Source organism: Dendropsophus ebraccatus, chromosome 7 (genome assembly GCF_027789765.1).
Source record: "Dendropsophus ebraccatus isolate aDenEbr1 chromosome 7, aDenEbr1.pat, whole genome shotgun sequence".
Classification (NCBI taxonomy): Eukaryota; Metazoa; Chordata; class Amphibia; order Anura; family Hylidae; genus Dendropsophus; species Dendropsophus ebraccatus.
Window position 1 is genome coordinate 16,269,897 of NC_091460.1, and position 19,205 is coordinate 16,289,101.

Here is a 19,205-nt window from a genome sequence, read left to right on the forward strand (position 1 = left end):
GTGTGAACATAGCCCAAATCTGAAAATAAATCTGATTAAAAATCTCCACCCCCCTCAGATTTGTAAATGACTTCTATTTAAAAGTCTCCAGTCTTCCAGTAGTTATCAGCTGCTGTATGTAGGCAGGGGATGCGTTGGGTAAAAAAAAAAAACCATTTACATCAACAGGAAGAGTGGCTTGCTCCAACATTATATTATAAACCTAAAAGAAAAAAAATCTTTGCTGTAACTTCACATGTTATTCAACCTTCCTCCTTTCAGCCACATCCGATGAAAAACCTCTGCAGCTCTGTGTAAGTAAAACCACAACTTACCATCTATTACTCAGCGGCATAGTACCTAATAATGACCCAACATCCGCTGATAGCACACATCAATTATATCCCTTACCCAACACCCACTGCTTATAGCACAAACCAACAATATCCCTTACCCAACATCCACTGCTTATAGCACAAACCAACAATATCCCTTACCCAACATCCACTTCTTATAGCACACACCAACAATATCCCTTACCCAACATCTGCAGCTTATAGCACACACCAACAATATCCCTTACCCACCATCCACTGCTGATACCCACCAACAATATCCCTTACCCAACATCCACTGCTTATAGCACACACCAACAATATCCCTTACCCAACATCTGCAGCTTATAGCACAAACCAACAATATCCCTTACCCAACATCCACTGCTTATAGCACAAACCAACAATATCCCTTACCCAACATCCACTTCTTATAGCACAAACCAACAATATCCCTTACCCAACATCCACTTCTTATAGCACACACCAACAATATCCCTTACCCAACATCTGCAGCTTATAGCACACACCAACAATATCCCTTACCCACCATCCACTGCTGATACCCACCAACAATATCCCTTACCCAACATCCACTGCTTATAGCACACACCAACAATATCTCTTACCCAACATCCACTGCTTATAGCACACACACCAACAATATCCCTTACCCAATAGCGTAATTTGGTGGGGGCAGAGGGGGCGGCAGCTCCCGGGCCCACTGAAGATTTTGCCAGTTAATGCTGTCCGCAAAAGCTATTGCTATAAGCTATTGTAGGTGGCCCCTGGCCAGCAACCAGTGCTCTTGGGGGGCCCACACGGCTACCGAATGTTATGTCTAACTATCTGTAACTGTATGCGCTTGTATGCGAGGAGATCATACAGTTGAATGCAGCAGGGTGATTGACAAAGCGAGGAGAGCATTTACTCCCCACCCTGCCAATCACTGTTGTGGCCACAAGAGGCCGTTCCCTCCCTTAGAGCTGTGGAACATGAGTGATGGTGGATAAAGGATGTTATCTATGGGGGTTGGGGTATGGGATGTGCTGGATAACTGAAAAGGGGGCACCTAATTTGGAGGTACATGGGGGATTGCCTGCACAGAGAGGTCTAAATACCAGATAGATGCACAGAGAGGAGTCTAACTTCTATATGAGGGCACAGAGGTGCCTAACTACTACTAAATGGAAACAGAGGGAAATAATAACTATATTGGGGCACAGAGGCCTAACTACTATATGGATGCACTGAGAAGCTGCATTCCAATATTAAGGTACAAAGGGGCCTGACTACTATATGGGGGTGCACAGGGAGGGTCTATCATCTATATGGAGGAACAAGGGGGGATGCTCTACTATGTTAGGGTATAGATGGTGACCTTTTTTCTATATGAGAGCATAGAGGGACCCTGCCAACTATATGAGGGCTAAAATTGGGTCTAAATACTACATGGAGGCATAAATTGGCTGCTCTCATATACCCTGTACACCATGATTATTGGGGCTGATTTCTCCTAAATTTTTAATTGTGTATTGTTTCTATGAATTAGTAAAGTCATTATTCCATTTAGTTATGTTGCAGTAGTCTGGCTTTTTTGTACATAGGTTATTTAGTATAGTTGCCTTAGACTGCATGGGACTATTTATTGCTATTACCCAGCATTTGTACTATACATTTACTCTATTAGTATTGCGGGTATATCCTTCGGGTGTTGCCTATTTGGTGATTGACCATCAGCTATGTTGTAGTCCTCATGCTGCCCAATAGATATCAGACAGATAGATATAAGTTAAAGAGATAGAAAAATGGATGGACGGCTAACTAGAAAACAGAAACAGCGCCATAGCTTCCTCTATGTTGTGTGTGGTATTACAACGTGGTTCCATTCTCTTTTAGTGGAACTGAGCTGCACTACCACATCCAAGCTTTGGAGGAGAGTGGCGCTGTTTCTGGAAAAAGACAGCTATGTTTTTGCAATGCTGCATAACCGCTTTACATGGTTATATATATGAAATGTAGAAAGTCTTTGCCAATGTTCTTAGTCCCTGTTCACTATGAATAATGTAGTAGAAAATACCCTTTATTATTCAGAAAGCATTGTCATCTACTGAGGTTCCCTATGGGTAACATAATCGGTTCGGGGCCCACTGAGACCACTTGCCCCTTCTAGGCTGAACCCTTAGCTACGCCCCTGCCCTTACTCAACATCCACTGCTTATAGCATACACCAACAATATTCCTTAACCAACATCTGCTGCTGATAGCACACACCAACAATATCCCTTACCCAACATCCACTTCTTATAGCACACACCAACAATATCCCTTACCCAACATCCACTGCTTATAGCACACACCAACAATATCCCTTACCCAACATCCACTGCTTATAGCACACATCAACAATATCCCTTACCCAATATCCACTGCTTATAGCACACATCAACAATATCCCTTACCCAACATCCACTGATAGCACACATCAACAATATCCCTTACCCAACATCCACTGCTTATAGCACACATCAACAATATCCCTTACCCAACATCCACTGCTTATAACACACACCAACAATATCCCTTACCCAACATCCACTGCTTATAGCACACACCAACAATATCCCTTACCCAACATCCACTGCTTATAGCACACATCAACAATATCCCTTACCCAACATCCACTGCTTATAACACACACCAACAATATCCCTTACCCAACATCCACTGATAGCACACACCAACAATATCCCTTACCTAACATCCAATGCTAACACCCATCAACAATATCTCTTACCCAACATCCACTGCTGATACCCACTCAATAAAGAGGCCCCTTAAATAGAACTGTTGTTTTATATTGGATCTGCTGTGCTTAATGGTTGTACCACCTGTGTGTCCCTCTCATCATATTTGCTTCTGTGTGTACGTTTCATTCTGTCTGTGTGTTGTATCTGGTAATGACAGCACCACCTAACTCAGCTGATAGGAGCTGTGATTCTGATTAAAGGGATTATCCAGGCTTAGAAAAACATGGCCACTTTCTTCCAGAAACAGCACCCCTCCTGTCCTCAGTTTGGGTGTGGTATTGCAATTCAGTTTCAGTGAAGTAAATGTAGCTGAATTGTAATACCGCACACAACCTGAGGACAGGGGTGGTGTAAATAGTTACATTACTTTTTTTTTATTATAAGAAATGGAATAATACATATACAAAATTGTATAACTTTTATTTTAGGGACAGCGTAGACCACGTGACGGTCTCTGAGCGAAGCTTCTGACCACCGGAGCGGCTGGACTGCGCATTGGCAATGTAAGTCATCCATCCCGTTCCCCAGTCCTTACATTCATCTGTACAGACACTGGTTACCTGCCAGTCCTTACATTCATCAGTACAGACACTGGTTACCTGCCAGTCCTTACATCTATCAGTACAGACACTGGTTACCTGCCAGTCCTTACATCTATCAGTACAGACACTGGTTACCTGCCAGTCCATACATCTATCAGTACAGACACTGGTTACCTGCCAGTCCTTACATTTATCAGTACAGACACTGGTTACCTGCCAGTCCTTACATTTATCAGTACAGACACTGGTTACCTGCCTGTCCTTACATCTATCAGTACAGACACTGGTTACCTGCCAGTCCTTACATCTATCAGTACAGACACTGGTTACCTGCCAGTCCTTACATTTATCAGTACAGACACTGGTTACCTGCCAGTCCTTACATTTATGTGTACAGACACTGGTCACCTGCCAGTCCTTACATCTATCAGTACAGACACTGGTTACCTGCCAGTCCTTACATTTATGTGTACAGACACTGGTTACCTGCCTGTCCTTACATCTATCAGTACAGACACTGGTTACCTGCCAGTCCTTACATTTATGTGTACAGACACTGGTCACCTGCCAGTCCTTACATCTATCAGTACAGACACTGGTTACCTGCCAGTCCTTACATTTATGTGTACAGACACTGGTTACCTGCCAGTCCTTACATTTATGTGTACAGACACTGGTTACCTGCCAGTCCTTACATTTATCAGTACAGACACTGGTTACCTGCCAGTCCTTACATTTATGTGTACAGACACTGGTTACCTGCCAGTCCTTACATTTATCAGTACAGACACTGGTTACCTGCCAGTCCTTACATTTATGTGTACAGACACTGGTTACCTGCCAGTCCTTACATTCATCAGTACAGACACTGGTTACCTGCCAGTCCTTACATTTATCAGTACAGACACTGGTTACCTGCCAGTCCTTACATTTATGTGTACAGACACTGGTTACCTGCCAGTCCTTACATTCATCAGTACAGACACTGGTTACCTGCCAGTCCTTACATTTATCAGTACAGACACTGGTTACCTGCCAGTCCTTACATCTATCAGTACAGACACTGGTTACCTGCCAGTCCTTACATCTATCAGTACAGACACTGGTTACCTGCCAGTCCTTACATCTATCAGTACAGACACTGGTTACCTGCCAGTCCTTACATCTATCAGTACAGACACTGGATACTTGCCAGTCCTTACATCTATCAGTACAGACACTGGATACCTGCCAGTCCTTACATCTATCAGTACAGACACTGGATACTTGCCAGTCCTTACATCTATCAGTACAGACACTGGATACCTGCCAGTCCTTACATCTATCAGTACAGACACTGGATACTTGCCAGTCCTTACATCTATCAGTACAGACACTGGATACCTGCCAGTCCTTACATCTATCAGTACAGACACTGGATACCTGTGAGAGTGGCATTGGACTAAATTAACCCCAAAAGTTTTGATTTTAACTCACAATCCTAAAAGTATAATAATGGACTAAATATAGTTAATCTCACACTGAAAATATTGCAGATTAAAGGGGTACTCCAGTAAAAATGTTTTTCTTTCAAATCAACTGATTTCATAAAGTTATATAGATCTGTAATTTACTTCTATTAAAAAAAAACACTAATCTTCCAGTACTTATCAGCTGCTGTATGTCCTGCAGGAAGTGGTGTATTCTTTCCAGTCTGACACAGGTCTCTCTGCTGTCACCTCTGTCCATGTCAGGAACTGTCCAGAGCAGGAGGGGGTTTCTGTTCAATCTTTTTATTGAACATTTTTCAAAAGTATTTTAACAAATGTCTAATAAAACATGTATTTGTACAAAACGCGGCATAGTAGGATACAAGATAGGAATATAGGAAGATTAGTGATTTTTTTTTTTTTTAATTAGAAAATCTGTATAACTTTATGAAACCAGTTGATTTGAAAGAAAAAGATTTTCACTGGAGAACCCCTTTAACCTTGATTCCTAAATGTGCACTGTTGAGTTGCCCGCCCCCCCGTTTGTAGTAGTATTTCTGCCCATATAGGACGTTGTTATTACAGGCAGTTGCATCATACATACCCCTGCAGCCGATGCAGGAATGTGCTTGTAGATTTATATTGACCTTTCCAAGTTAGTTGTTGTTTTGTTGTTTTTTTCACTGTGTGCTTTCCGGAGGATTGGGACTTTCCCCTCTCAGCCGACCGGTCTCCGGCCACACCCTATCCCTGGTATGGTGATATGGGCTCACACCTACACTCCTTACATTAATCATTTTTGTGTGCTTGTGCAGAATGACCATCAATGCAGAAAAAAATATCTTCCAGTATATAGTATATACACCTAAGGTTCTAAAGGCGCATGGGTTATGGTAAAGCTGTGGCGTCAGAAGCTCCTCAGACAACGGTCTGTAATGCACAAGAAAGGTTCTGATGAATGAGGTTTTTGAGCCTTTTTTCTAACATTAAGAACCAATAAGGTCTCACACAAATTGTGGTAAAGAGGTGCAGCTAGGCCCCCGAGTAGGTAGTATCGCAGAATCCTCTATCAGCGTGGTGACAGTGCTGTATACCAAGATGAAGGATGCTATGGACAAGTAGAAGGTATCAGGTGGAGTAAACACAGGGCTGGACTGGCCATCTGGCATTTTGGGCCAATGCCAAATGGGCTGATACTCCCTGTGTGCCTTCTTTCTCCTTGCCCAGCATCTCTCTCCACCTACCATAAGGAGAAGGAGTCACGAGGCCAGGAGGAAGACATGACTGACCCCATAGTTGCCAACAGTCCCGGTTTTGCCAGGATTGTCCTGAATTTGACAGGGCAGTCCCGGCAAATTAAGGTCCTGGGTATGTCCCGGCAAGCCCCGCCCTGTGACATCATAGTCTGCCCCCGTGACGCCCCCCAAACTATAAGCCGAAGTAAAGTAAAGCTGGCAGTATTGGCTGGAGGCTGTATATTCTACCTCCAGCCACTAGATACCGCTCTCTCCTCGCAGGGAGGCCACTCCTATCTCTGGGCTAGAAGAGCCTGAAGGGAATGAAGATGGCCGTGTGCTGCAGGGAGCCAGGTAATGATGAGGATGGGGGGTTATGGTGAAGGAAGTAAAGCTATAAATACAGGTGTGAGAGACCAGGAGAATAGTAATGTCTGATTACCAGTCTCCCAGTCTCTCACACCAATGTATATAGCTTCACCTCCTTCAAGGGGTGCTGCAGCGTGGGGGGGACCGGGGAGGAGGTGGCTGAAATAAAAGACGTCCACTTACCTCCCCGGTTCCAGAGGCGGGTCCCGCATCACGGCTCTCCGGTGCCCGGTTCCCGGTCGCTTCCTGGTGTCTGACGCCGGCCGAGACGCTACGTCTCAGGTCCGCTCAGCCACTCGGTGAAGGAGGTGGGATCTGTTTGATGTCCACTCAGATCCCACCTCCTTCACTGAGTGGCTGAGCGGCCATGAGACGTATACTGGTGGTATACTGAGGGGCCCACATGAGGGGGATGATGCTGAAGGAGATAAAGCTTCAGTGTGCCCCAGTCACCCCCAGTTTGCCCCAGCTACCTAGCAGTTGTTTGCTATGGGTCCCCATGACTCCAAGCTACACTCCTGTCCCTCATCTGTTCCTGTACTACTACTGCTACACCCCCCATCTATACCTGTACTACTACTACTACTACTACACCCCCCATCTATACCTGTACTACTACTACTACTACACCCCCCATCTATACCTGTACTACTATTGCTACACCCCCCATCTATACCTGTACTACTACTACTACACCCCCCATCTATACCTGTACTACTACTACTACACCCCTCAGCTATACCTGTACTACTATTGCTACACCCCTCATTTATACCTGTACTACTACTACACCCCTAATCTATTCCTGCACTGCTACACCCATAATCTACACCTGTACTGCTACTACACCCCATATCTATTCCTGCACTACTACACCCCATATCTATTCCTGCACTACTACTACTACACCCCATATCTATTCCTGCACTACTACTACTACACCCCATATCTATTCCTGCACTACTACTACTACACCCCATATCTATTCCTGCACTACTACTACTACACCCCATATCTATTCCTGCACTATTACTACTACACCCCATATCTATTCCTGCACTACTACTACTACACCCCATATCTATTCCTGCACTACTACTACACCCCCCATCTATACCTGTACTACTATTGGTACACCCCCCATCTATACCTGTACTACTACTACTACACCCCTCAGCTATACCTGTACTACTATTGCTACACCCCCCATCTATACCTGTACTACTACTGCTACACCCCCCATCTATACCTGTACTACTATTGCTACACCCCCCATCTATACCTGTACTACTATTGCTACACCCCCCATCTATACCTGTACTACTACTGCTACACCCCCCATTTATACCTGTACTACTACTGCTACACCCCCCATCTATACCTGTACTACTATTGCTACACCCCCCATCTATACCTGTACTACTATTGCTACACCCCCCATCTATACCTGTACTACTACTGCTACACCCCCCATCTATACCTATACTACTACTACTACTACACCCCTCATCTATACCTGTACTACTACTAGTACACCCCCATCTATACCTGTACTACTACTACTACACCCCCATCTATACCTGTACTACTACTACTACACCCCCATCTATACCTGTACTACTACTACTACACCCCCATCTATACCTGTACTACTACTACACCCCTCATCTATACCTATACTACTACTACTACTACACCCCTCATCTATACCTGTACTACTACTACACCCCATATCTATTCCTGCACTACTACTACTACACCCCTCATCTATACCTGTACTACTACTACACCCCATATCTATTCCTGCACTACTACTACTACACCCCTCATCTATACCTGTACTACTACTACACCCCATATCTATTCCTGCACTACTACTACTACACCCCATATCTATTCCTGCACTACTACTACTACACCCCATATCTATTCCTGCACTACTGCTACTACACCCCATATCTATTCCTGCACTACTGCTACTACACCCCATATCTATTCCTGCACTACTACTACTACACCCCATATCTATTCCTGCACTATTACTACTACACCCCATATCTATTCCTGCACTACTACTACTACACCCCATATCTATTCCTGCACTACTGCTACTACACCCCATATCTATTCCTGCACTACTGCTACTACACCCCATATCTATTCCTGCACTACTGCTACTACACCCCATATCTATTCCTGCACTACTACTACTACACCCCATATCTATTCCTGCACTACTACTACTACACCCCATATCTATTCCTGCACTACTACTACTACACCCCATATCTATTCCTGCATTACTACTACTACACCCCATATCTATTCCTGCACTACTACTACTACACCCCATATCTATTCCTGCACTACTACTACTACACTCCTCATCCTTTTGTGTTGTTCTGACTGAATTTTCCAGTTAGAACTTTACAGAGAGAAAAAAAAAAAAAAAACACTGGTGACAAGCCACACCCTGTAAAACACACCCACCATAGGCCACACCCACTGATACCACACCCACAATAAACCACACCCCTTGTTGTCAACAGTAAAGTCCCCCTGGAAAAAAAATTCAAATGTTGGCAACTATGCTGACCCTCAGAGAGCTGGCACCGGACTGTGCGGTGCTCCAGGGCTGTCCCGGGATACCAGGAGACCAGGAGTGTCCCACAGCAAGTGGGCCTGTGTGCTCTGAAATGCCAGCTCTGAGTTCCGGCCCGGCTACCGCAGGCCATGCAGCCCTCACCCCTGTGTCCTGAGGCTGATGGGAATGTATCATGTGACTTGGGAACTACCAGAAGTGAGAGAATTACAGGAGCCAGGGCCGTCAGAAGACCGCCCCTCTGGGGTAACCGGGAGTAATAGGTGCCATGAGCGCACACACACACACGTGTCTAGGCAGTGCCGCTTCAGGGTTTGTTTTTCCATGTGTGTTTGTATTGAGTTTTGCCATGTTCATTTTCAGCAGGAGGAAGTGTTTATCTTACAAAACACAGAAAAATGCAAAAGCTCACCGCAATGGCAAGATAGAGACCCAATGCAGACATGAAAATAGTTAAAAGCATTACTTGTCTGGTAATAGTTGGAACTATTGTTCAGTTGGAAATACAGTTGGAACAACCAGCAATTCTCCATGAGAAAACCGTGATGGGACAGAGGACCAAGTGTGAACTGAACCATGGACTCACCTACCCCAAGTTGCTTTTTTAGGTCAACGAGGTCGACTCCCCTCAAAGTCAAACGTCCAACCCGACAGGGAGGCAAGAAGCGATGTAGATTCAGTAAAAACAACTTCAGGGAAGCAAGCTCGGAGCCAAGTGACTCGCAAATTCCTGGAGAAGAAGAAGGAAGACAGAACATAACGATGGACTCTCAATCTGATGATACCGTGGTAAATATCTCCTCTACGAATCTTACTGATATGCAATATAAGGTCTTGAGCAAAGGTTTATCTGACTGTCCAGATGTGACCACTAAGTGGTTTGAGGTTGAACTTGATTTGTACCTATTTTTGAGACGTATTAAACTTCAACTGTGGAACGTTACTGTTGATTCTACTATGTCTGATCATACAGTTACAGATACATGTGAATTGTCGGCAGAACAATTGAAACTGTTCACTAGGAGTGACTTTGTTCCTATCCTTACCTCTCATCCACTAGAAACATATACAGCATTGGTTAAACAGGACATTGACAATCTTAGAAAAAATGCACCTGAAGGTTTTTTTTATTTAAACCTAATCTAACCAGAGACGAGAACAATGCATTAAAACAACTGATAAGTGACAATACCTTAACTATTAAACCGGCTGACAAAGGGGGTGGGATTGTGATAATGGATACTATACAATACATTACTGAAGCTGAACGCCAATTGAATGACACCACTACATACTCACTGTTAACCAATGACCCCACGAACTCAGTGAAACAAAGACTACAAGGGCTTACCAATGATGCAGCCACTGCTTTCTGTGGATTGACTATCCGGTGGTCCCCAGGTTATATTTACTACCTAAGATACACAAAGATCTACACAACCCACCTGGGAGACCCATAGTCTCTGGTAGGGGATCAGTGTTAAGCAATGCTGCCATTTTTCTTGACCGTGTCCTACAACCATATGTAGGACAGATGAAATCACACATTAGGGAAACATCGGATTTCATTTTGAAAATCAACCAGATTACTCTTCCTGACAAAGTCATACTTGCGTCACTAGACATATTAAGCTTGTATACGTAATTTTCTGCTGGAACTATTGCATATGATATTGACATGTAATTTTTTCATTTTCAATAGACAGTATTTTTTGCAATTGAGGGGTACTGCAATGGGCAGTCCGGTCGCACCTACATATGCGAATTTATTTGTGGACAGTTTGGAGGAATTATACATCTATCCCTCTCACCATGCCCAGAATCTTCTGGGATGGTGGAGGTTTATAGATGATATATTCCTCACCTGGAAGGGTTCTGAGTCACAACTTTACGATTTTCTACATTTCCTCAATCATATGGACAACGACATCCAATTCACAATGACACATTCATCCACACAGGGATCATTTTTAGACACTCTGGTTTACATTGATGGCAACAAACTTGGAACTGACTTATACACTAAACCTACAGATAGGAATACACTACTACGATACGAGTCAAATCATCCTCCCCAAATGGTAAGAGGATTGCCCAAGAGCCAATTTTTGAGAGCCAAAAGAATAGTATCTGATAGTGAACGTCTGGACAGAACAGTAACTACCATGGCAAAAAAACTTTCAGACTCGTGGTTATCCGAGAACATTAATACAACAACATATCAATACAGTCAAAGACATGGACAGATCACAGCTTCTAACAGAACAATGAACTAGGGATCACATAGAACGTATTCCTTTTGTCTCATCATATCATTCTCTGAGCCCTGAGATAGCTAAGATCATATGCAAACATTGGCACATTATCCAGCAGAGCTATCCCAACATCACATCATTACAACAAAGACCCCTTATGTCTTATAGGGGGGTCAGTAACATCAGGGACAAGGTGGTTAAAGGTCACATTTACACAGAGTCCTTTACTTACCTTCTTAGGTCCTCGTGTCACAGGATGTCATCCTTGTGGGAACTGTGTTAACTGTAGATATGTACAAAAGGGACCAGAGTTTAAACATCCAGGAACAGGGAAAGTTTATAGAATAAATAGATTTTTGAATTGTAATTCAGAATTTATTGTTTATGTTCTTTGGTGCCCATGCAACTTGCTGTATGTGGGCGAAACTACATATGATGGTAAGACTAGAATGACACAACATTGTTACACTATACGTAAAGGGAGACAGGACCTTCCTGTCCCAAAACACTATATGGACATGAAACACAGAGAGAGTGACCTCAAACTGATGTTTATTGATCAGATTCCCCCCCTCACTAGAGAACTGGAATGGATATTCCGTCTTAATTCCTTAAAGCCCCATGGATTAAATGTGGACTTCAGAATCCTAGCTAGATATTGTTTTTCAAGATGAAGCAAATACTTCTGGTATGGCATGCATAGCAAAACATACTGATGCCCATATAGTTCCTTGACTTATTTGTAAGATGAAGGACTGTTGCAGTAACATTCACAGAATGGAAAGTTGCTGTGAGTAAAATGTCAGACTTTATTGTATCCTTTCTTCTCCATATCCCCATGTGTGTGTGCATTTCTTTAGAGGAACCCTTATAATGAGCAATGTTTTGAGGACTATGTTCTTTCTACTTGTTTATGTGGTTTTGTATGTTTTCCTTTTTATATTGTGTTGGCCGATGATTTAGTCGGCTTGTGTGTTTTGTAAAATTTTGAAAAATTCTCTAATAAAAATTTAAATCCAAAAAAAAAAAAAAAAAAAGATGAAGCAAATACACTATTGTTTTTCAAATATACATATAAGTCTACTGTGTCATTACCTATGTGTCAGAATATCGAGAATACACTCATTATTTTCATTATATTATCTCATCATGTCACATGTAACTTATTTTGTCAATTATATTGATATATATATTTTTTCTATTTCAGACCAATCTCATGAAAAGCCTATCTTTCGGAACTAGCTCTTTGGCTCCTTACTGATACTGACCCTATAGCATCATCATAACCGGCTTTAACACATTGAAAGGTGTGAACACTCACCTGCGGTTTTCTGACATGGAGCAATAGAATTTAGGAATCAAGACCGGAATGCTGATGAGCCCCCACAGAGAACCTGGGTGGTCCTGAGATCGATGCCGTTTTGGATAACTCCAGTCTGGCTCTCCTTGTCCATCCGTGAGGATTTGACTCTGTGATAATTGGCTGTTCTCTCGGCAACAATGAAGGTCGCATTACAAGATATATCCTACCATGGCATCCTGCTCCAGAAAGCTGCCTTAGAACATACGTCACGGGTTGCTAAGTTACGATGACGCTACACCTCTCATGTCCAAAATGTCCGTGCGTGTCAACTGAGCGTGCGGTCCACTGAATCCACTTCCGGATCTCATGCTGCGGGTCAGGATGAGTGAGTGAGCCACGGCTGCTCCGTTTAGTTATATTTTCTTAATCTTATTTTTTTCAAACATATGGACACTTTCTTCACTTAGGAATGGTAACATTCCCTTATGTTTTCAACCAATTATGTATGTAGATACCACATGTAACGTCACTTGTCACGTGCACTGCTACACGACACTAATTAGCACAATCATTGTATATATAGCACCTGTGTATTAAGTGTATTCACTGGCTTGAGAAAGACGTCATTGAGACGTCGAAACGTCGCTGTTTGTATACCGTGTGTTTCTGTATGGAATAAACACCATCTAAAGAGATTTTTTTTCACAAAGTCTGGAGTGCTGCAGTCGTTTTTCAAATATCTACATAGACGCCTGAGAATCGAGGTGGGACCGCTGGCACACAGCAAGCGCTGACTCCTGAGTGCTGTGTGCTTTCTGATTTATCTATCTATCTATCTATCTCCTATCTATCTATCTATATATCTCCTATCTATCTATCTATCTCCTATCTATCTATCTATCTATCTATCTATCTCCTATCTATCTATCTATCTATCTATCTCCTATCTATATCTATCTATCTATCTATCTATCTATCTCCTATCTATCTCCTATCTATCTGTCTATCTATCTCCTATCTATCTATCGCCTATCTATCTATCTATCTCTCTATATCTATCTATCTATCTATCTATCTATCTATCTATCTATCTATCTATCTATCTCCTATCTATCTATATCTATCTCATATCTATCTATCTCCTATCTATCTATCTATCTATCTATCTCTCTATATCTATCTATCTATCTATCTCCTATCTATCTATATCTATCTCCTATCTATCTATCTATCTATCTCTCTATATCTATCTATCTATCTATCTCTTATCTATCTATCTCCTATCTATCTATCTATCTATCTATCTATCTATCTATCTATCTATCTATCTATCATTAGACCCCCTTCTGTGACCTCATAAAGTAAAGTAGGCCACTCTATACAGGGCCGTATTGACAGCTGCCCTAGGCACTAAACCTGGAGACGCCCCATCTTGGGCAGCATGGGGGAAGGTGGTTTCGGTCACATGCATTTCTCTACATTGCCTGAATCACCTTTTTCAGGGTTTTTAGCTACGTAAAATATTAACAAATTTCCACATTGAATCAATGATTAGAGCCATCTGCATATTGTCTGAGAGAATTTTCACCACAGGGTTGGTAGATAGGGAGGTAATAGAGCCAGGTGTCACATATAACACCGCCACACTAGACCTGACCAATACCACCATACTGTGACTGGATAACACTGCTATACCATAGAAACATAGAAGATTGTCGGTAGAAAAAGACCACTGGGTCCATCTAGTCTGCCCTTTTAGTATTTTCTTTCTTATTATCTTAGGATAGATATATGTCTATCCCAGGCAGGTTTAAATTCTGTTATTGTAGATTTACCAACCACCTCTGCTGGAAGTTTGTTCCAGGTATCTACTACTCTTTCAGTAAAATAATCTTTTCTCACATTGCTTCTAATCTTTCCCCCAGATAATCTCTCATTATGTCCTCTTGTTCTTGAGCTCAGTTTTTTACTAAAAACACTTTCCTCCTGAACCTTTTTTAGTCCTTTAACATACTTAAAGGTTTCAATCATGTCCCCCCTTTCACTTTTCAAATCCTTAAGTCTTTCCAGATATGGTTTATGCCTCACACCCTCCACCATTTTTGTAGCTCGTCTTTGGACCCGTTCTATTTTATCAATGTCCTTTTTTAGATGAGGTCTCCAGAACTGGACACAGTATTCCAGATGTGGCCTCACCAGAGCTCTATACAGCGGGATCACAATCTCTCTCTTCCTACTGGTTATACCTCTAGCTATAAAGCCCCAGCATACTATATATATACACACCCCAGCATAAGATTTGCTTTCCCCACCGCCTGGTTGCACTGTTGACTTATTTTAAGGCTGTCAGAAATCACTACCCCTAAATCCTTCTCTTCTGAAGTCTTTTCCAACACAGTACTGCCGATGTGATACTCGGATAGAGGATTCCTCCTCCCCAAGTGCATTTGAAAACGTTGAACTTCAATTTCCACTGTTTGGACCACTTATCTAGCAAAGCTAAATCATTTTTCATATTACTGACACCTCCAGGAATATCAACCCTATTGCACACTTTTGTGTTGTCAGCAAACAGACAAACTTTACCTACCAACCCTTCTCCTATGTCACTTACAAACATATTAAAAAGAATAGGACCCAGAACAGACCCTTGAGGCACACCACTTGTAACCAGTCTCTGCTCGGAATATTCACCATTAACAACAACCCCATGATATCTATCCTTCAGCCAACCACAAATCCACTGAACTATCCAGGGATTAAGTCCAATTTTCTCCAACTTCTCTATCAGCTCTTTATGGGGAACTGTATCAAAAGCTTTGCTGAAGTCCAGATAGGCGATATCCACAGCACCACCTTCATCCAGCACTTTTGTGGCATAATCAAAGAAATCAATGAGATTAGTCTGACATGATCGGCCCTCAGTAAAGCCATGCTGGTTTGGATCCATCAAATTGTTGATTCTTAGGTGATCCATTATCTTCTTTTTTAGAAGAGTTTCCATCATTTTCACTACTACAGATGTCAGGCTCACTGGCCTGTAGTTACTGGGCTCTTATCTATTCCCCTTCTTGTGGATTGGTATAACATTGGCTGTTCTCCAATCATCTGGGACATCTCCTGTTAGCAGGGATTGGTTATACAGATCTGTCAGGGGGGCAGCAATCACAGATCCAAGTTCTTTAAGAACCCTGGGATGGACGCCATCTGGACCCATCGCCTTATTCAGCTTTAAATGGGTGCAGTGTCCCAGAACAGGCTGTCCCTTTCTCACTTTAAGTCTACTTTTATTATGATGGTCCTGCCTGTCCTGGTAACTCTATGCACTGCAATTACTTGCTGTTTCACCCCTATTGCTCTCAGGATCCTGTACAATTCTATGTATATTCCTGTGTATAACTATGTACAGTGGTATGCAGAGGCTGGTGATCACGTGACCGTGCCCCGTAACCATGGTTCCTTCAATGGCCGTTGAGCTTTGGCCAGGGGTTACCATGTGACTTCCCCTTATTGGGGCAGTTCTGTCCTCTACCTCAGGAAAGACGGAGGTGTTCCTGTAGCCCCCCTTCACCCTTAGAAGAGTGGCTGGTGCGTTGCTGTAACAGATCCTGGCTGTCCGCCTGCTCAAGTGCCAGGAGTATCCTCTCATCTGGGTGTCGTTCCTGTTCTCTATCTCCTCATCAACTCAAGATATTCACTGCAAGTACTCTAATCCACCCAGCCTCTCTATTCCTCTATCCCTACTACTCCCATCATCCAGCACGTTTCACTCTCAGCCTATGCAGCTCCAACTTTGCTCTGGCTGTACAAGTCTGCTATATACCCGGTTGCATCCGGATGAGACTGTTGCTACCAGTTACCTCAGTTACAATAAAACTGTAACCACCGTTGTTACTGAACCCTGGCATTGGTGTCCCTTATCTGGTGCCCCGACTAAGTGCAACGAGGAATCGCATGCCCAGCGTCTCCGCATGGTCAGACACCGGTCTGCAGCTGTGCCACCCTTGTGCCTACACCGTGACAACACTCTGCCCCACAGTTATCCCGGTTCCTGCCAGTTCACAACACCTATACTGCAGAGTGGCCCCTAGGGGCCAGGGCCTTGCACGGGCAAGTTCCTCTGCAACTTCAGCCTCTGAAAATACTGGAGCTGAACCCATATAGCTGGAGGCAATGCTGTGTCCAACCATCCTGATATTGTGAAGGCCGCCTTCTGAAAACGCTGAGCAGAAGTAACTATTCAAATAGTGACCGCCTTATCTCCATCAATAAACGTATTCTCCCCGTTACTTATTTTAGTACTGCTGCAGCCAGTTCTTCTTCTTCCTGTCACTTATATATCTGAAGAAGGTTTTGCCATTTCTTCTTTTTTTTGAGGCTTTAGCAGCATTTATAATCTGCTTTGCCTCCTTCTGTATAATTTTATACGTCTCTCTGTCAGCCTCATTTCCAGTCTCTTTATACTTCCTATACGCTGCCTTTTTTCCTTTTACAATGGCCTTAACCTCTCTAGTAAACCATAATGGATTCTTCTTTCTTTTGGATAACACTGCCATACCAGACCTAGCCAATGCCACCATACTGTGACTGGGTAACACCTCCATACCAGACCTGACCAATACCGCCATACTGTGCCTGGATAACACCGCCATACCAGACCTGACCAATACCATCATACTGTGACTGAATAACACCGCCATACCAGACCTTACCAATACCGCCATACTGTTACTGGATAACACTGTCACACCAGACCTGACCAATACCGTCATACTGTGACTGGATAACACTGCCATACCAGACCTTACCAATACCGCCATACTGAGACTGGATAACTTTGTCATACCAGACCTGACCAATACGGCCATACTTGACTGGATAACACTGCCACACCAGACCTGACCAATACCGTCATACTGTGACTGGATAGCACTGCCATACCAGACCTTACCAATACCGCCATACTGAGACTGGATAACTTTGTCATACCAGACCTGACCAATACCGCCATACTTGACTGGATAACACCGCCATACCAGACCTGAACAATACCGCCATACTGTGACTGGATATCACCACCACACCAGACCTGAACAATACCACCATACTGTGACTGGATAACACCGCCATGCAATATCTCTATATGCAGATCAGCTAAAATGTGCAGCTGATCTGCATATAGAGATATTGCACATTCTAGCTGATTTGCATATGGGGAAATTGCAAACTTTAGCTGATTTGCATGAAACACTGCAATGAAACCACAGCATGAAGACAAAATAGAATCAGATGGAGGTGCCAACAAGGAATAAGGAATGAGGTTTTACTATCAAGAAAAGCAGATTGCAAAAAGGTGGACAAAGAAACTCTCAATGTGTAAGATGGAATGTGCCGAACCCATGAAGGATGGAGCCCCTCTCTGTAACTTCAACCCTGATGAAGGCAAATGCTTTACTTTGCTGAAACGCGTTGGTTTGAGACTCTACAGGAATCTGTAGAGGGAGAGAGTTACGTCACTCGGTTCCGTGAACCTTCTTTTTCTCTTGGGGGGGATTAGCCACCGGCCGGGGCATCCCTATCCAAACAGCTTGGGAAAAAAATTGCACGTTTCTGCATCATTGGACCTTGGAGCCATGCCAACGTAACAGATCTCGGTCTGCCATTACCACCAACATTGGAGGACTACTACGCCTATGAAGTTTTTACTGCACGATTTCTACAGGTACTTTCATCTATTTTACAGTGATATCTAACATACAACTATAAAAGAGTTTTATCATTGCCTTTTTAAGTACTACAGCTCATTATATCTATGCTTGTGCCACTTTAGTATTCATTTATAGTTTCTTTTTTATTTAATTTATAGGGACATACAGCGTGCAATTATATAAAAAGAGACATTTTGTTGCACTTATAGTACTACAGTACATGTTTACTTGCGCTAGGCACTTTAGTATTTATTAGTTCCTTATTTATTTTGGGGAGAGAAGCGGGTGACTCCCAGCCTGACAGCTGCAAGACTATCATAGCGCTGGTGTTTGTGATTGTAAACATGTGCTCAGTTGTCATTATAATTTTGCCCTTTCAATCCACTCCTGCTTTTGGTTGAAAAATACTGACCAAAATACTGAGAAAAATACTGTGTGTATTCCTAAAAAATGGTGAGAAAAAAATTGGAATAAATATTTGTGTAGACTTGACCTGATTCTGAACCCCATTGAAGTCAAAGAGAATCCGAATTTTCGGGCACAAAATCAAACTGGGAATTCCAGTCTTGCTCCCAGGGGGCTAAGTGGAGATGCATAG

At 42.9% G+C, this 19,205-nt stretch overlaps 1 long non-coding RNA gene across 1 annotated transcript; it reads left to right on the forward strand.

The window, feature by feature from the left end:
- Positions 1-9,851: 9,851 nt before the first annotated feature.
- LOC138796666 (uncharacterized) lies at positions 9,852-13,601 on the forward strand. Its single transcript, XR_011363782.1, has 2 exons — positions 9,852-10,130; positions 12,804-13,601. It is a non-coding gene; the product is annotated as an uncharacterized lncRNA (long non-coding RNA).
- Positions 13,602-19,205: the final 5,604 nt, after the last annotated feature.